General features: G+C 36.7%; 1 protein-coding gene and 1 pseudogene across 7 annotated transcripts in view; one reads left to right on the top strand and one right to left on the bottom strand.

Annotated features, from left to right (window-relative positions):
• The window catches only part of GRIK2 (glutamate ionotropic receptor kainate type subunit 2), a 778,198-nt gene that overhangs the window by 235,424 nt on the left and 529,731 nt on the right, over positions 1–13,043 (bottom strand). The window lies entirely within an intron of this gene.
• Positions 2,906–3,664, top strand: LOC112816560 (microtubule-associated protein RP/EB family member 1 pseudogene; annotated as a pseudogene).

Here is a 13,043-nt window from a genome sequence, read left to right as displayed (position 1 = left end):
TTTTTAAAGTTCTGACTTGATCATATTCCTTATGTACTTAAAATCTTTCAAAATTGCCTCATTCTGAATAGATTAAAATCTAAATTTCTTCATAAGACCTATAAAACTTCCACTCTTCAATTCTGTTGTCTGTCTGCTCACCCTCATTCATAATTTCTCTTCCACATTCTTTGCTCTCTATCTGTAGTGGACTACATACAGTTATTTATGAATCTCAAAGACTTGTGAAAAGCAAGCATTAGCTCCACCTCTCCTAACTCCTTACTAAAGTAGTTCTGAGGCTATGGGCAAATATAACCTCACAACAGTGAATAGTAAAAATAACAGAGTCTTAGAGGCTCATAGGAGAAGGGAGGGAACAATGAAACAAGATGAAACCAGAGAAGGAGACAAACCATAAGAGACTCTTAAGCTCAGGAAACAAACTAGGGTTGCTGGAGTGGAGGGGGTGGGACGGAGGGGGTGGCTGAGTGATGGACATTGGGGAGGGTATGTGCTATGGTGAGTGCTGTGAATTGTGTAAGACTGTTGAATCACAGACCTGTACCCCTGAAACAAATAATATATTATATGTTAATAAAAAAAAGAATAAGAGTCTTGCCAAAAGTTGAGGGCATGGAATCACATATGTACAGACAATTATGTGTGGAGGTTAACCAGTAGTGTAGAAATGTTGTAAAAACACTGGAAAAAAGGCATAACCATATCATCAAAAAATGGCTTCATTGTACTTAAGAGATAAAGCTTGTTATACTTGGCTCTTAAGAAGTAAGTTGTCAAGCAGAGTGAAAAAGGAGGGCCAAATGTTGTAATGAATTCTATTTGAAAAAGAATGGCCTCTTGCAATGGAAAACTATGGATACAAAATTCAGTCTGTTTTCTTGTTAGATGTAGGTGGCACCACCGTTCCGTCATTGTCATAGTGTTTTGACAATGGCAGGGAAGGGTAGTCAAGTTGGTCTACTCATCCAGCTAGAATTCATGACCTTTTTAATTTTATTTCTTGAAAATATACCGAGTTGGGGCACCTGGGTGGTTCAGTTGGTTAAACGACTGCCTTCGGCTCAGGTCATGATCCCGGAGTCCTGGGATCGAGTCCCACATTGGACTCCCAGCTCAGCGGGGAGCCTTCTTCTCCCTCTGACCCTCTCCTCTCTCATGCTGTTTCTCTCTCTCTCACGCTCTCTAATAAATAAATAAAATCTTTAAAAAAATATACAGAGTTATAATAAATTGATGAAGAAACTCCACCTATCATTTTGAAAGAATTGACATTAAATATAAGACAACAGAAAACTAAGAAGTTTGCACCAGTCAAAAGTAAGTTCTCTAGCCTGTTTTCCCTTAATTGAGAATGCTAGCTGCCAATCTGTAGGATTCCTTTCAGAAATTATGCAACATAGAGAACAGATACATAGATTTAGGTATCTGTCAGACCCTCCAGTTGGAAGGCCAGATTCCCTCCCAAAACATTCCCATTATAGTGCCTTACTCTAAAGTGTGAATAGACATTTGAGAAAATTTGAGTGGAGCCTCTAACATCAAGATAGAAATAAAACAGAAAAATAAAAACACAAATAAAGAAACAATATAAGGAATAGAAAAAAACTTCAAAAAAATAAATATAATGAATCAATGCTACTAAAAAATCAGAATGTATAAACGTTCTTCAAAATTAAAAATAGAGGTAAACATAAATAAAGCGCACTAAAAAGAAATGAGCTACCAAGCTATGAAAAGACATGGAAGATTCTTAAATGAATATTTGTAAGTGAAAGAAGCCAATCTGAAAAGACCACACACACTGCATGATTCCACTTATATGGCATTCCAGAAAAGACAAAACTATGGGACAATAAAAAGATCAATGATTGCCAGGAGTTGGGTAGGGGGGTTAACAGGCAAAGCACTTATTTGCAGGGCAGTGACAATACTCTATATGATACTCACAATGGTGGATACATGTCATTATACATTTGTCCAAATCCACAGAATGTGCAACACCAAGAAAGAATTGAAATTTAAACTATGTACTTGGGTGATTATGATGTGTCAGTGAGAGTTCATCAATTGGAACAAATATGCCACTCTGGTGGGGGATGCTGATAATGGGAGAGGCTGTCCATGTGTGGGGGCAGGAAGTATATAGGAAATCGCTGTACCTTCCTCTCAATTTTGCTAGGAACCTAAAACTGCTCTAAAAAAATTGTCTTAAAAATATAAACAGGGGTGCCTGGGTGGCTCAACTGGTTAAGCATCAGACTTGGTTTTGGCTCAGATCGTGATCTCAGGGTTGTGAGATCGAGCCCCACAAGAGCTCGGCACTGGGTGTGGAGTCTGCTTAAGATTCTCTCTCTCCCTCTCCCTCTGCTCTGCTCATGCTCTCTCTCTCTCTCTAAATAATAATTAATTAATTAAAATTTACATATATACAATATATAAAATTTTTATACATATCAACAATTGATGGGCTAAAGTTGAGGAACTCTTTCAGAAAATAGAATTTAAAAATAAACAAGATGAAATTACATGATAAAATTAGAAGATTATTATCATCTGGGGAGATTTCAGACAATACTAATGTTTAAGGAGTTCATCAATTAAAATAGAATGTTTGGGTATGGGACCTACGCATCAACATTTAAAACATCAAAACAAGGTAGATCAGTCTGCCTTCAGCTCAGGTCATGATCCCAGGGTCCTGGGATAGTCCCACATCTGGCTGCCTGCTAATCAGGGGTCCTGTTTCTCCCTCTGCCTTGCCACTCCCCCTGCTTGTGCTCTCTGTCTCTGACAAATAAATAAAAAATCTTAAAATAAATAAAAATAGGTCGGGCGGTTTGAATGAGACGAAGATATAACCGAAGCTGGGCACAGACCCTAGATGCAGTCCCGATGAGAGCCGATGGCAGTGAATGTATATTCAACATCAGTCACCAGTGATAACCTAAGTCGACATGACATGCTGGCCTGGATCAATGAGTCTCTGCAGCTGAATCTGACGAAGATCAAACAGTTGTGCTCAGGGGCTGCCTACAGTCGGTTTATGGACATGCTGTTCCCTGGCTCCATTGCCTTGAAGAAAGTGAAATTCCAGGCTAAGCTAGAACATGAGTACGTCCAGAACTTCAAAATACTACAAGCAGGTTTTAAGAGAATGGGTGTTGACAAAATAATTCCTGTGGACAAATTAGTAAAAGGAAAGTTTCAGGACAATTTTGAATTTGTTCAGTGGTTCAAGAAGTTTTTTGATGCAAACTATGATGGAAAAGACTATGACCCCGTAGCTTCCAGACAAGGTCAAGAAACTGCAGTGGCTCCCTCCTTTGTTGCTCCAGCTCTGAACAAACCGAAGAAACCTCTCAGCTCTAGCAGTGCAGCTCCACAGAGGCCCATTGCAGCACACAGAACTACTGCAACCCCTAAGGCTGGCCCGGGTGTGGTGCGAAAGAATCCTGGTGTGGGCAACGGGGATGACGAAGCAGCTGAACTGATGCAGCAGGTCAACGTATTGAAACTTACCATCGAAGACTTGGAGAAAGGAAGAGATTTCTACTTTGGAAAGCTAAGGAACATTGAATTGATTTGTCAGGAGAACAAGAGGGAAAACAATCCAGTATTGCAGAGGATCGTGGACATTCTGTATGCCACAGATGCTTTGTGATACCTGATGAAGGGGGCCCACAGGAGGAGCAAGAAGTGTATTAACGGCCTGGACCAGCAGAGCAACATCCGAATTCTTCACTCCAAATCATGTGCTTAACTGTAAAATACCCCCTTTTATTATTCTCAGAGGACTCCCTGGTTTCTTCTCATGAGCAAACAGTACCTCTTCTTAAAGTGCACTTTGTTGAAGTTTCACCCCTTTTCCAATTAGTTTGAGTTAGGAGCTTTTACCCTGTAGCAGAGCAGTATTAACATCTAGTTGGGTCACCTAGGGAACAAAGAGGCTGACCATGGGGCTCACCGTGTGGACGCTGGTAACACTGAGTGCTGGAGAAGGTGTTTTTATGTGATACACTGAGGTGGAAACCTCAGTAGAGAAATGTAAAGACTGATTTGAATTTTAAGCTAATGTGAAATCTTGGCAGAGAACGTTTTAATAAATAAATGCCTTAAGAGTATTTAAAATATGCTTCCATATTTCAAAATATAAAATGTAACATGACAGGAGATTTCACATCTTTGACATTGTATCTGGGAAGGAAGAAGGGCCAGACCTCTGGACCTTTGGAATCTGCTGTTCACAGGCCTTGCAGGGCTGCTTGAATCCTCAAAGACCTAGACCTTGGCCCAAAAGGAAAGTTTAAAACGTTGCTCTGTAAAGCCATTTGGTGTCCTTGACCAATAGTATCCCTGCTCTAAGAAGTAACAGGCATTGTTGCCTGGATGAATAGAGGGTGTGTTTCAGTCCTGGGATGTTTGAGTTGAAGAGCTTGAATTTCATTGAACATTTCTCTGATGATTTTTCCAGTTATCCCTGAAATTTCTACATATTGTGTTTCTTGGGAAATGAGGTATGTCCAGTTTTTAAATCTAACAACTACTTTTGGGGACTTGCCCACATCTCTGGGATTTGAATGGGGGTCGTGTCCCATTTTACTGTCTTTTAAGTTTACATTGAACATGTTTCTCTTCTCTGCTCCCCTCGCCCACTGGGGACTCCTCTTTGGCTCCTTAAAGTTTGCTGCTTAGAGTGTAGGTTCAGCAGGCAGGTGGTCACGCTGCAAGTTCTTTCTGGACTTCGGGCAGAGGGAGTGACCAGTGAAGGCCATCGCTACCTTGGGACCTGCAAGGCTGGGTGTCCTCGGTACCTGCTGTCCACTGCCCTCCACTGTTATCGGAATACTTTGCCAGTGCACTAATCTCTTTGGAGATAAAATTCATTAGGGTGTTACTAAATGTTAATTTTCTTTTATAGAAGATACAGTACCGTGTCTGAATTAATTACTAATATTTAAAATATTTCATTCCTTAACTCTTCCTCCTTTGCTTTGCCCCTAGCCTATTCAGTTCCTTTGTTTGGCAGAATTCTGCAAAATGTGTATCACCCACTACTGAGATTGTTCAGCCCCTGATGTATTTGTATTGATTTGTTCCTGGTGGTAGCTTGTCCTAAAATGTGTGTAGAAAGCAGATATTTTATGATAAAATTGTTGTGTAGTGCATGTTCTGTGTGGAATTCAGAGGAAAACCCAGAATCGGTAATTAACAATGCCAAAAAATGCAAGTAACTAGCTATTGTTCAAATAACAGTGGTGCTGTTTTTCTTTTGTGGCCTTTTAGACTTTTGTTGCCCTAAGATTCCATTTTATTGGGAACCCATTTTCCACCTGGTCTTTCTTGACAGGGTTTTTTTCTACTTTAAACAGTTTCTAAATAAAATTCTGTATTTTAAGAGTGGAAAAAAATAAATAAATAAATAAAAATAAAACAAAACAAAACAAACTGTCATTTATGTGGTGCTGAAAAGTGTAATACTCAGTTAACCCAGATCCGGAGGGAGAGAGACAATGAGAAAAAGGCAAAGAGGAAATTATTAAATAAATAATATTTTAAAATATCTGAGAACTGAAGAACCTGTGTTTCCAGATTGAATGATCCCAGAAAGATTCTGGACCAGCACTGTTGTATAGAAATATAATGCAAGCCACAAATAGGAGTCACATATTTAAATTTAAAATTTTCTAGTAGCCACATTAAAAAAAAAAGTTAAAGTAACAGGTAAAGTTAATTTTATTTTATTTATTTTTTTAAAGATTTTATTTATTTATCTGAGAGAGAGAGAATGAGAGATAGAGAGCACGAGAGGGGGGAGGGTCAGAGGGAGAAGCAGACTCCCTGCTGAGCAGGGAGCCTGATGTGGGACTCGATCCCGGGACTCCAGGATCATGACCTGAGCTGAAGGCAGTCACTTAACCAACTAAGCTACCCAGGTGCCCAAGTTAATTTTAATAGTATATTATATTTACCCTAATATATCTAAAACATTACATTTCAACATATAATCAATATAAAATTGAAATCTTTTCCTTTTTTTAATATCAAATCTTTGAAAGGCAGTGTTTATTCTGTACTAACCACACATCTTTATCCAACCTAGCTAAATTTCAAATGTTCAACATCCACATGTGACTCTCAGCTAGTATAATTGGATAGCCTGGATCTAGACTCTAGAGAATGCTCAAAAAGATTAATTTAAAAAAGTTCCACACACCAGAGCATATCATTTGTGAAATTTCCAAGCTTCAGGAATAAAGAGATGATCCTAAAATTGTCCATAGGAGAGAAAAATACAGTCCACATACAAAGGATCCAAAGGGATCAGAATGACCACGCACATCTGAATGATTGCAACAGGAGGAGAAGACAAATGGAGTAATGTCGCCCACAGAATTCATCCTGTAATTCTATCCACAGGAGGCAATGTTTTTCAATATACAAGGGCTAAAATGTGTGTCTCTCATGTGACCTTTCTCAGGATGTTATTACAGCTCATACTCTAACAAAATTAAAAAATAATTAAAAAATAAAAAATCCTAGGATCCAGGAAGTGGGGTTCCAGTAAAGAAGAAAGGCAAATAGAATTTTCAGGATGATGGTGAAAGGAAGTCCCAGGATGACAGCTGGGTAAGAGGCCTAACGCAGAAGATCAATTTGCAGCAGAACACATGGCTTCAAAATATGCCTCCAAAGACACAGAAGAAACTCCTAGGTAATCTGATACCTCTACCTATACTAACAGAAGGTTTTTAAAGCATGGTAAGAGCATTTGAAGATGAATTAGTGATATTTTCATAGAAAGCTGTAAATTGATTTAAAAAAATTTAAAGGTTTTATTTATTTATTTGAAAGTGAGAGAGAGAGAGAGAGAGCACAAGCTGGGGGAGGCGCAGAGGGAGAGGGAGAAGCAGGCTCCCTGCTGAGCAGGGAGCCCAATGTGGGGCTCCATCCCAGCTGAAGGCAGACGCTTAACCAACTGAGCCACCCAGGGGCCCCTAAAATAATTTTTTTACTTAGGCCCACCCTGGCCAAAATAAATATATAAAAATCAATCACAAAAATAAAGGAAGAAACAGTTTCTTAAACATTAAATAGTGGAAAATAAAACTGTCTAACCAGAAAAGGAGAATTATATCAATGAAAAAAATATCAAGTGTTTTTAAGAAAAAAAATCTTGAAAAATTTAAGAATTTTATATTCTAGGGCTCCTGGGTGGCTCAGTTGGTTAAGCGACTGCCTTTGGCTCAGGTCATGATCCTGGAGTCCCGGGATCGAGTCCCGCATTGGGCTCACTGCTCAGCGGGGAGTCCGCTTCTCCCTCTGACCCTCCCCCCTCTCATGTGCTCTCTCTGTCTCTCCCATTCTCTCTCTCAAATAAATAAATAAAAACTTAAAAAAGAAGAATTTTATATTCTAGCCATTTTGCCATGTAACTTATGGAAAGGAATGAAAATTAGCAAACACATACTCTTCATTAAACAAAAAAAAGGAAAAAGTACTTCCTGACACCAAATAATAGCCCTAAAAATGGCAAAGGTGATATTTAAAAAGACCATAAACACTGCATTTAGTAAAACTAAGTTAAATCTAAGTTTCTCTCAACACAGGTAAAGAACTGTGTAGAATTTAAAAAGAATTTTCAGAAAACATATTATTTAAACGCATTATCTAATGACTATTACCTGAATTTCAAAGTCTGGTGCAGTTTGAGAGATGAAGGTTCTGCCTGACTCCATAGCATTCTGCTAACCATAAAGCTATGCTACTTTCATTTAACAAAAAAGAAGAAAGGAGGAGGGAGAAGGAGAAGAATCTTCAAAGCACTTTTCAGAGAAAAATTAGCCCCTACATGAATTTGTCATTAAATAATTAAAAATAAAATAAATAAATGGACCATTTAAATAATAAAAAGCTAGAAAATTGACAACCAAGAAACACAAGAAAAGCAGGAGGAAAATAAGGAAATAGAAAAAAAGTAAGTGAAGCAGTAAATAGGAAAGAAAGGAAATGACTAAATTATAGACATCTTTTAGTAAAAGCACAATAATAAAATAAGCTCTCTTACTTAACCAACTCTAAGGAAAAAAAAATTTTAAAAACACAGAATTTCGGGGCACCTGGGTGGCTCAGTCATTAAGCGGCTGCCTTCGGCTCAGGTCATGATCCCAGGGTCCCGGGATCGAGCCCCACATCGGGCTCCCTGCTCAGCATGGAGCCTGCTTCTCCCTCTCCCACTCCCCCTGCTTGGGTTCCCCTCTCTCACTGTGTCTCCATCAAATAAATAAATAAAATCTTAAAAAAAACAAAAAACACAGAATTTCACATAAGAAAGGGACTCAGTAGAGAATATAAAACTGGTATAATGACATTATGTGAAAATATGTTAATAAATGTGAATACCTTGATATATATCAATGTACAATATAATATTGATTCAAAAAAAGTAATAAAATGAATAGGTCAATAGCTATAAAAGAAATTCTAACATTTTAGAAATCTTTCCAGAAAATATCTAAATAGTGTGGAATTTTTACTTTTAACCTATGAAACAAATGATCTCATGATATGCAGGCTGCTTTAGAGCATAGCAAATGCTGAGAAATCAGTTCCAGTCTTCCTAAGTGAAGTTAGAATAACACTGACATAACAAGCTAACAAGATGGTTAGATGCCTTAACTATGGAGCAGTCACTACCAAATAGTACCTGAAAGCAATATAGCAAATAAAACATAGCTATCCACTGAAATATGTTTCAGTCACAACCAATAATACAGTTTATCTCTGGAATACAACTATGATTATCATTCAGAAATTAATACATTCACCAGAATAATAAGTATAACTAGAAAAATTAATGATAACCTGTATAGACAACCAATGTATTTAGTAATTCCTGAAAAATAATTAACTTGAAAATGAGGTATGTAAAGTCTTTTGAGAATAAATCTCTTATCATATAATAATAAGAAAAAATACCACTAAAATAAGGAAAACAGTGTCAGAGAATGAAGTTCTCATCAAATGCAAATAAAAATAAAACAGACAAAAGCAATTAAAAAATTAGTAAAGGGAGAGATGAAATTTAGCTATCTATAAGACGTATGATTAAATTTCTAAACTACCAAAGATAATTAATTATAGATCTCTTAAATATAGAAATATTTCCACAAAGTGACTCAAGGTAATGGAAATGTAAAATAAACTATTTTCCTATAATTTTGGCATAAAAACATAAAATCACATCATTTGAACTCATAAGTAGGGTCCACAAACACGCTATTTTAGAAAATGATCAGCAATCTGTCCCCATAAACTCTATATGATGGATGTTCTACTGAAATTATGGCATATGTCTCCTTTTAACTTTAGTTTATGTATCACTATGGTTTTGCTGCTTTTAGGTTGTTTTTTTTTCCTGCATTCTCCTGAAACTTTTATTGGAAAGTTAAGAGGAAGTGTATCTTTTACAGTGGTGATGAAGATCGCTTCTATTATAAATATCTAGTGAGTACTTCGATTACAAATTTGCAGACAATTATAACAATTTACACTATAAAACCAACACTGGAATTTAGAAAAGGAACTACAATACTGACAGAGAAAATTAAAGATGAAAAATAGAGGACAAGCCTAAACAGAAAACCAGGTTCTTAATGAAGGGGAATGCTATGCTTTGTTCTGCTTTATTTTCTGTTTTGCTTTATTTAGATCTGACCCAAGACATTGTAAGTAGCTCTTCTAAAGCAAGAGTCCAGCCCCTGTGTCTGCTCCACAGCTGGTATAGGGGTGCCAGGCCATCTGCCAGGTGAGAAGCCAAGCCATAGTCAAACACCTCCGAGCAGAATAAAGAAGCGATATCCTCACGTTCTAACTTCAAATGGTTGGCATGTTTTTCCTCTGAAAATAGTTGGTTGTTATTATATTCACCCTAAATTTCTTCAAAAATATATATTTTTTTATTATTTAAGAAAATTTCATGGAAACATTTATTATGATGGTGAAAAATAATAGAGATTTTTGGAGGCTTATTTTTAATTAGCTAACTTTTGGTTAATGAGGATGAAGGAAACTGAATCTTATAATTGGAAGATGATTAAAAAATAGAATTCTCTATCAATGTTATGGAATGAAATATATTTGCTTATTTAGGTAATCATGTTTTATAAAGTGTTTTTTTTTTAAATCAGAAGTGAAAATTGTTATGTTATACATAAATGATTCATTTATAAGGTATTCATTTGCTTTAATTTAAAATTTAAACCTGATGACATTTAACAAGCATCTAGTATCAACATTTGTAAAGATCAATGACTATTTGGTTTTATAACTTCTTATACTATCCAAGGTCTGCAGACAATTTCAAGCTTGTAATTTTACTTCCTTACCACCACTGTCCAAACTACATTTTAATCATTCTAAATTAGTCTTGTAATTTTTTTCTTAGCTAAATTAAGGAAGTTTCATAAAATGTATGTAGTAAGCTTTGATCTTAAAAATGGAAAGGGATTATAGATTTAAGGGGATTGGTTTAAGTACTAGTATTTCATTACAATTTAATGATTTATACTACTCTAAATGTTGGAAACATATGTAGAAACTTAACTGGACAGGCTAACAATATTTTCCAATTCATAGTCCCAAGAAATGACCAACAAAAATAAGCAAAAGATCAGCACAAATAACAGCACAGTTGATTGTTAATACCCCATTGGCAGGACAGTGTTATTTCTTTCTTCCCTTAGCCTCTGCCATTCCAACTGTGGTGTTTTTACTGCTGTAGAGTTAAGAAAGGACTTGCCATTGTCTGAGTCCTGGTCTTTCAAATTCCTTCTATTCGCTGTGGCTCTTCAAGTCTGAGTTCTGCTATCCCTAATTAACATTCATGTCAGAAGCCATGGGTGCACTACAGGTTATCACAATGGGAAGTGAGAACACAGGAGGAAAAAAAAGTGAAAAAACCTAGCAGCTACCATGAGAACAACTTAATAGAAAAGGCACTACTAAGGATGACTGGTTTGTTAGGATCAAAAACTACCATCGAGAGAAACTCCACATGTGCTTATCTATTGTTCTCTTGACTGGAAAACAAACCTCATTTCAATATCTCAAGACGTCATTAAAAAGGCACTTTCACATGAACTTCCTGGAGAGAAAACGAATAACTCTTAGAATCTGGAACTTATGGTAAAGCACCAACAAAACCATGCAGTGGGCCTGTAGAGCAAAGTTTTACCTTAATAATTTTTTTATTATGTTATGTTAATCACCATACATTACATCATTAGTTTTTGATGTAGTGTTCCATGATTCATTGTTTGCGTATAACACCCAGTGCTCCATTCAATACGTGCCCTCTTTAATACCCATCACCAGGTTAACACATCCCCCCACCGCCTCCCCGCTAGAACCCTCAGTTTGTTTCTCAGAGTCCATAGTCTCTCATGGTTCGTCTCCCCCTCCGATTTCCCCCTTTCATTTTTCCCTTCCTGCTATCTTCTTCTTCTTCTTCTTCTTTTTTTTAACATATACTGTATTATTTGTTTCAGAGGTACAGGTCTGTGATTCAACAGTCTTAACACAATTCACAGCTCTCACCATAGCACATACCCTCCCCAATGTCTATCACCCAGCCACCCCATCCCTCCCACCCCCCACCACTCCAGCAACCCTGTTGTTTCCTGAGATTAAGAATTCCTCATATCAGTGAGGTCATATGATACATGTCTTTCTCTGATTGACTTATTTCGCTCAGCATAATATCCTCCAGTTCCACCTTAATAACTTTTGAATACACCATGTTTATTATTTACCTTTCACTTTTTTTTTTCAGAATTTAAGTGCATTCTGAGGCAACCGATGAAGTTTCATTTCCTTTCTTTGATTTTGTTTTGCAAGATTATTAAGCAAACTCAGTTGCAGCCAACTGTGTTTCCCTCCTTTCAGAAGTGTAACTACAAAGAATTTACATAATGTACAAAAAAATAAATCTAAGTCTTTATTGGCCATAATTATTGTTCCAAGAAAAGTTTTTGTTTTAACTCTATATCTACAGAAAATCTGCTGGGATTTGGGAACATGAAAGGACATCTTTCTCCCTGAAATGTAACATATAATCATTTGAAATTGTAGCAAATCTGATAGAAATAATAACTGGGTAATATGTTGAAGTTAACTTTTAAGGAAAGGGCTAGAGTTTTGTTCATTGTGCTGTTCACCAATATTTCAGGAAAGATACTGATGTCAGAGCCATAAGTGTTTAAGGGAGGATTTGGGTTAGTGATTATCACTCATATTTTAATAAATACTGATCTGCCATTTAATTCTGTCACTTGACTGAATTATCAGTTTAGATTGGAGATTTTGGCTGCTACTGTCTTTCTACTGGTATTTGTATTTTGGCCTTTAAATATTTCATTAGCTTAATTCCTAAGTGAAAGAAGAAAGAAAAAAAGAAAACCTCAAGCTCAAATCAATCAGATATGCCATTTCACTGCTCTTCCAGTAAAAGGTTTGATGGGAAAGGAGACTGTACCTATTAGCTAATCTCTAAACTGCATCTCATTTCTGAATCTAATTTATTAGCTCCTTACATGAATAATCAAGGTTTGACTACAAAAAACGTATTTCCAACATCTCCATTCATAGATGACTAAATAGAGCTCACTATCTTCCTTCCCAACACCCTTATGCTCTGTGACAAGGCTAATGCCCATCCCTTAGCTTTAACCAGAAGTTCTCATCCACATTCCTCAATTGTTTCGCCGATCATGTAATCCACCCCCAATAAATCTCATACTTGAGTTTTCAATGTTATCATCTCGGCCCCCTCCCCACAGGTACTATGTCTCTCAGATCAGACTCTATAAATCTCCCATTCCATAGTACCCATGAACACACCATATCTGACTAGTTCAAATTGTTCCTTGACTCACTTCTTTTGTTAAATTGTCTTAGAATAATCCATCGTTTTTATTATTATTATTTTTGATATCTACATTGTGAATATGGGGTTTAAAGAGACTGAGGTATCTAAGAAACAA

This window comes from Callorhinus ursinus, unplaced genomic scaffold (assembly GCF_003265705.2).
Source record: "Callorhinus ursinus isolate GAN/ISIS: 27379988/994484 unplaced genomic scaffold, GSC_fseal_2.0 scaffold6, whole genome shotgun sequence".
NCBI lineage: Eukaryota > Metazoa > Chordata > Mammalia > Carnivora > Otariidae > Callorhinus > Callorhinus ursinus.
Note: the sequence above shows the minus strand (reverse complement) of the source record. Positions and strands in the feature narration are given on the sequence as shown.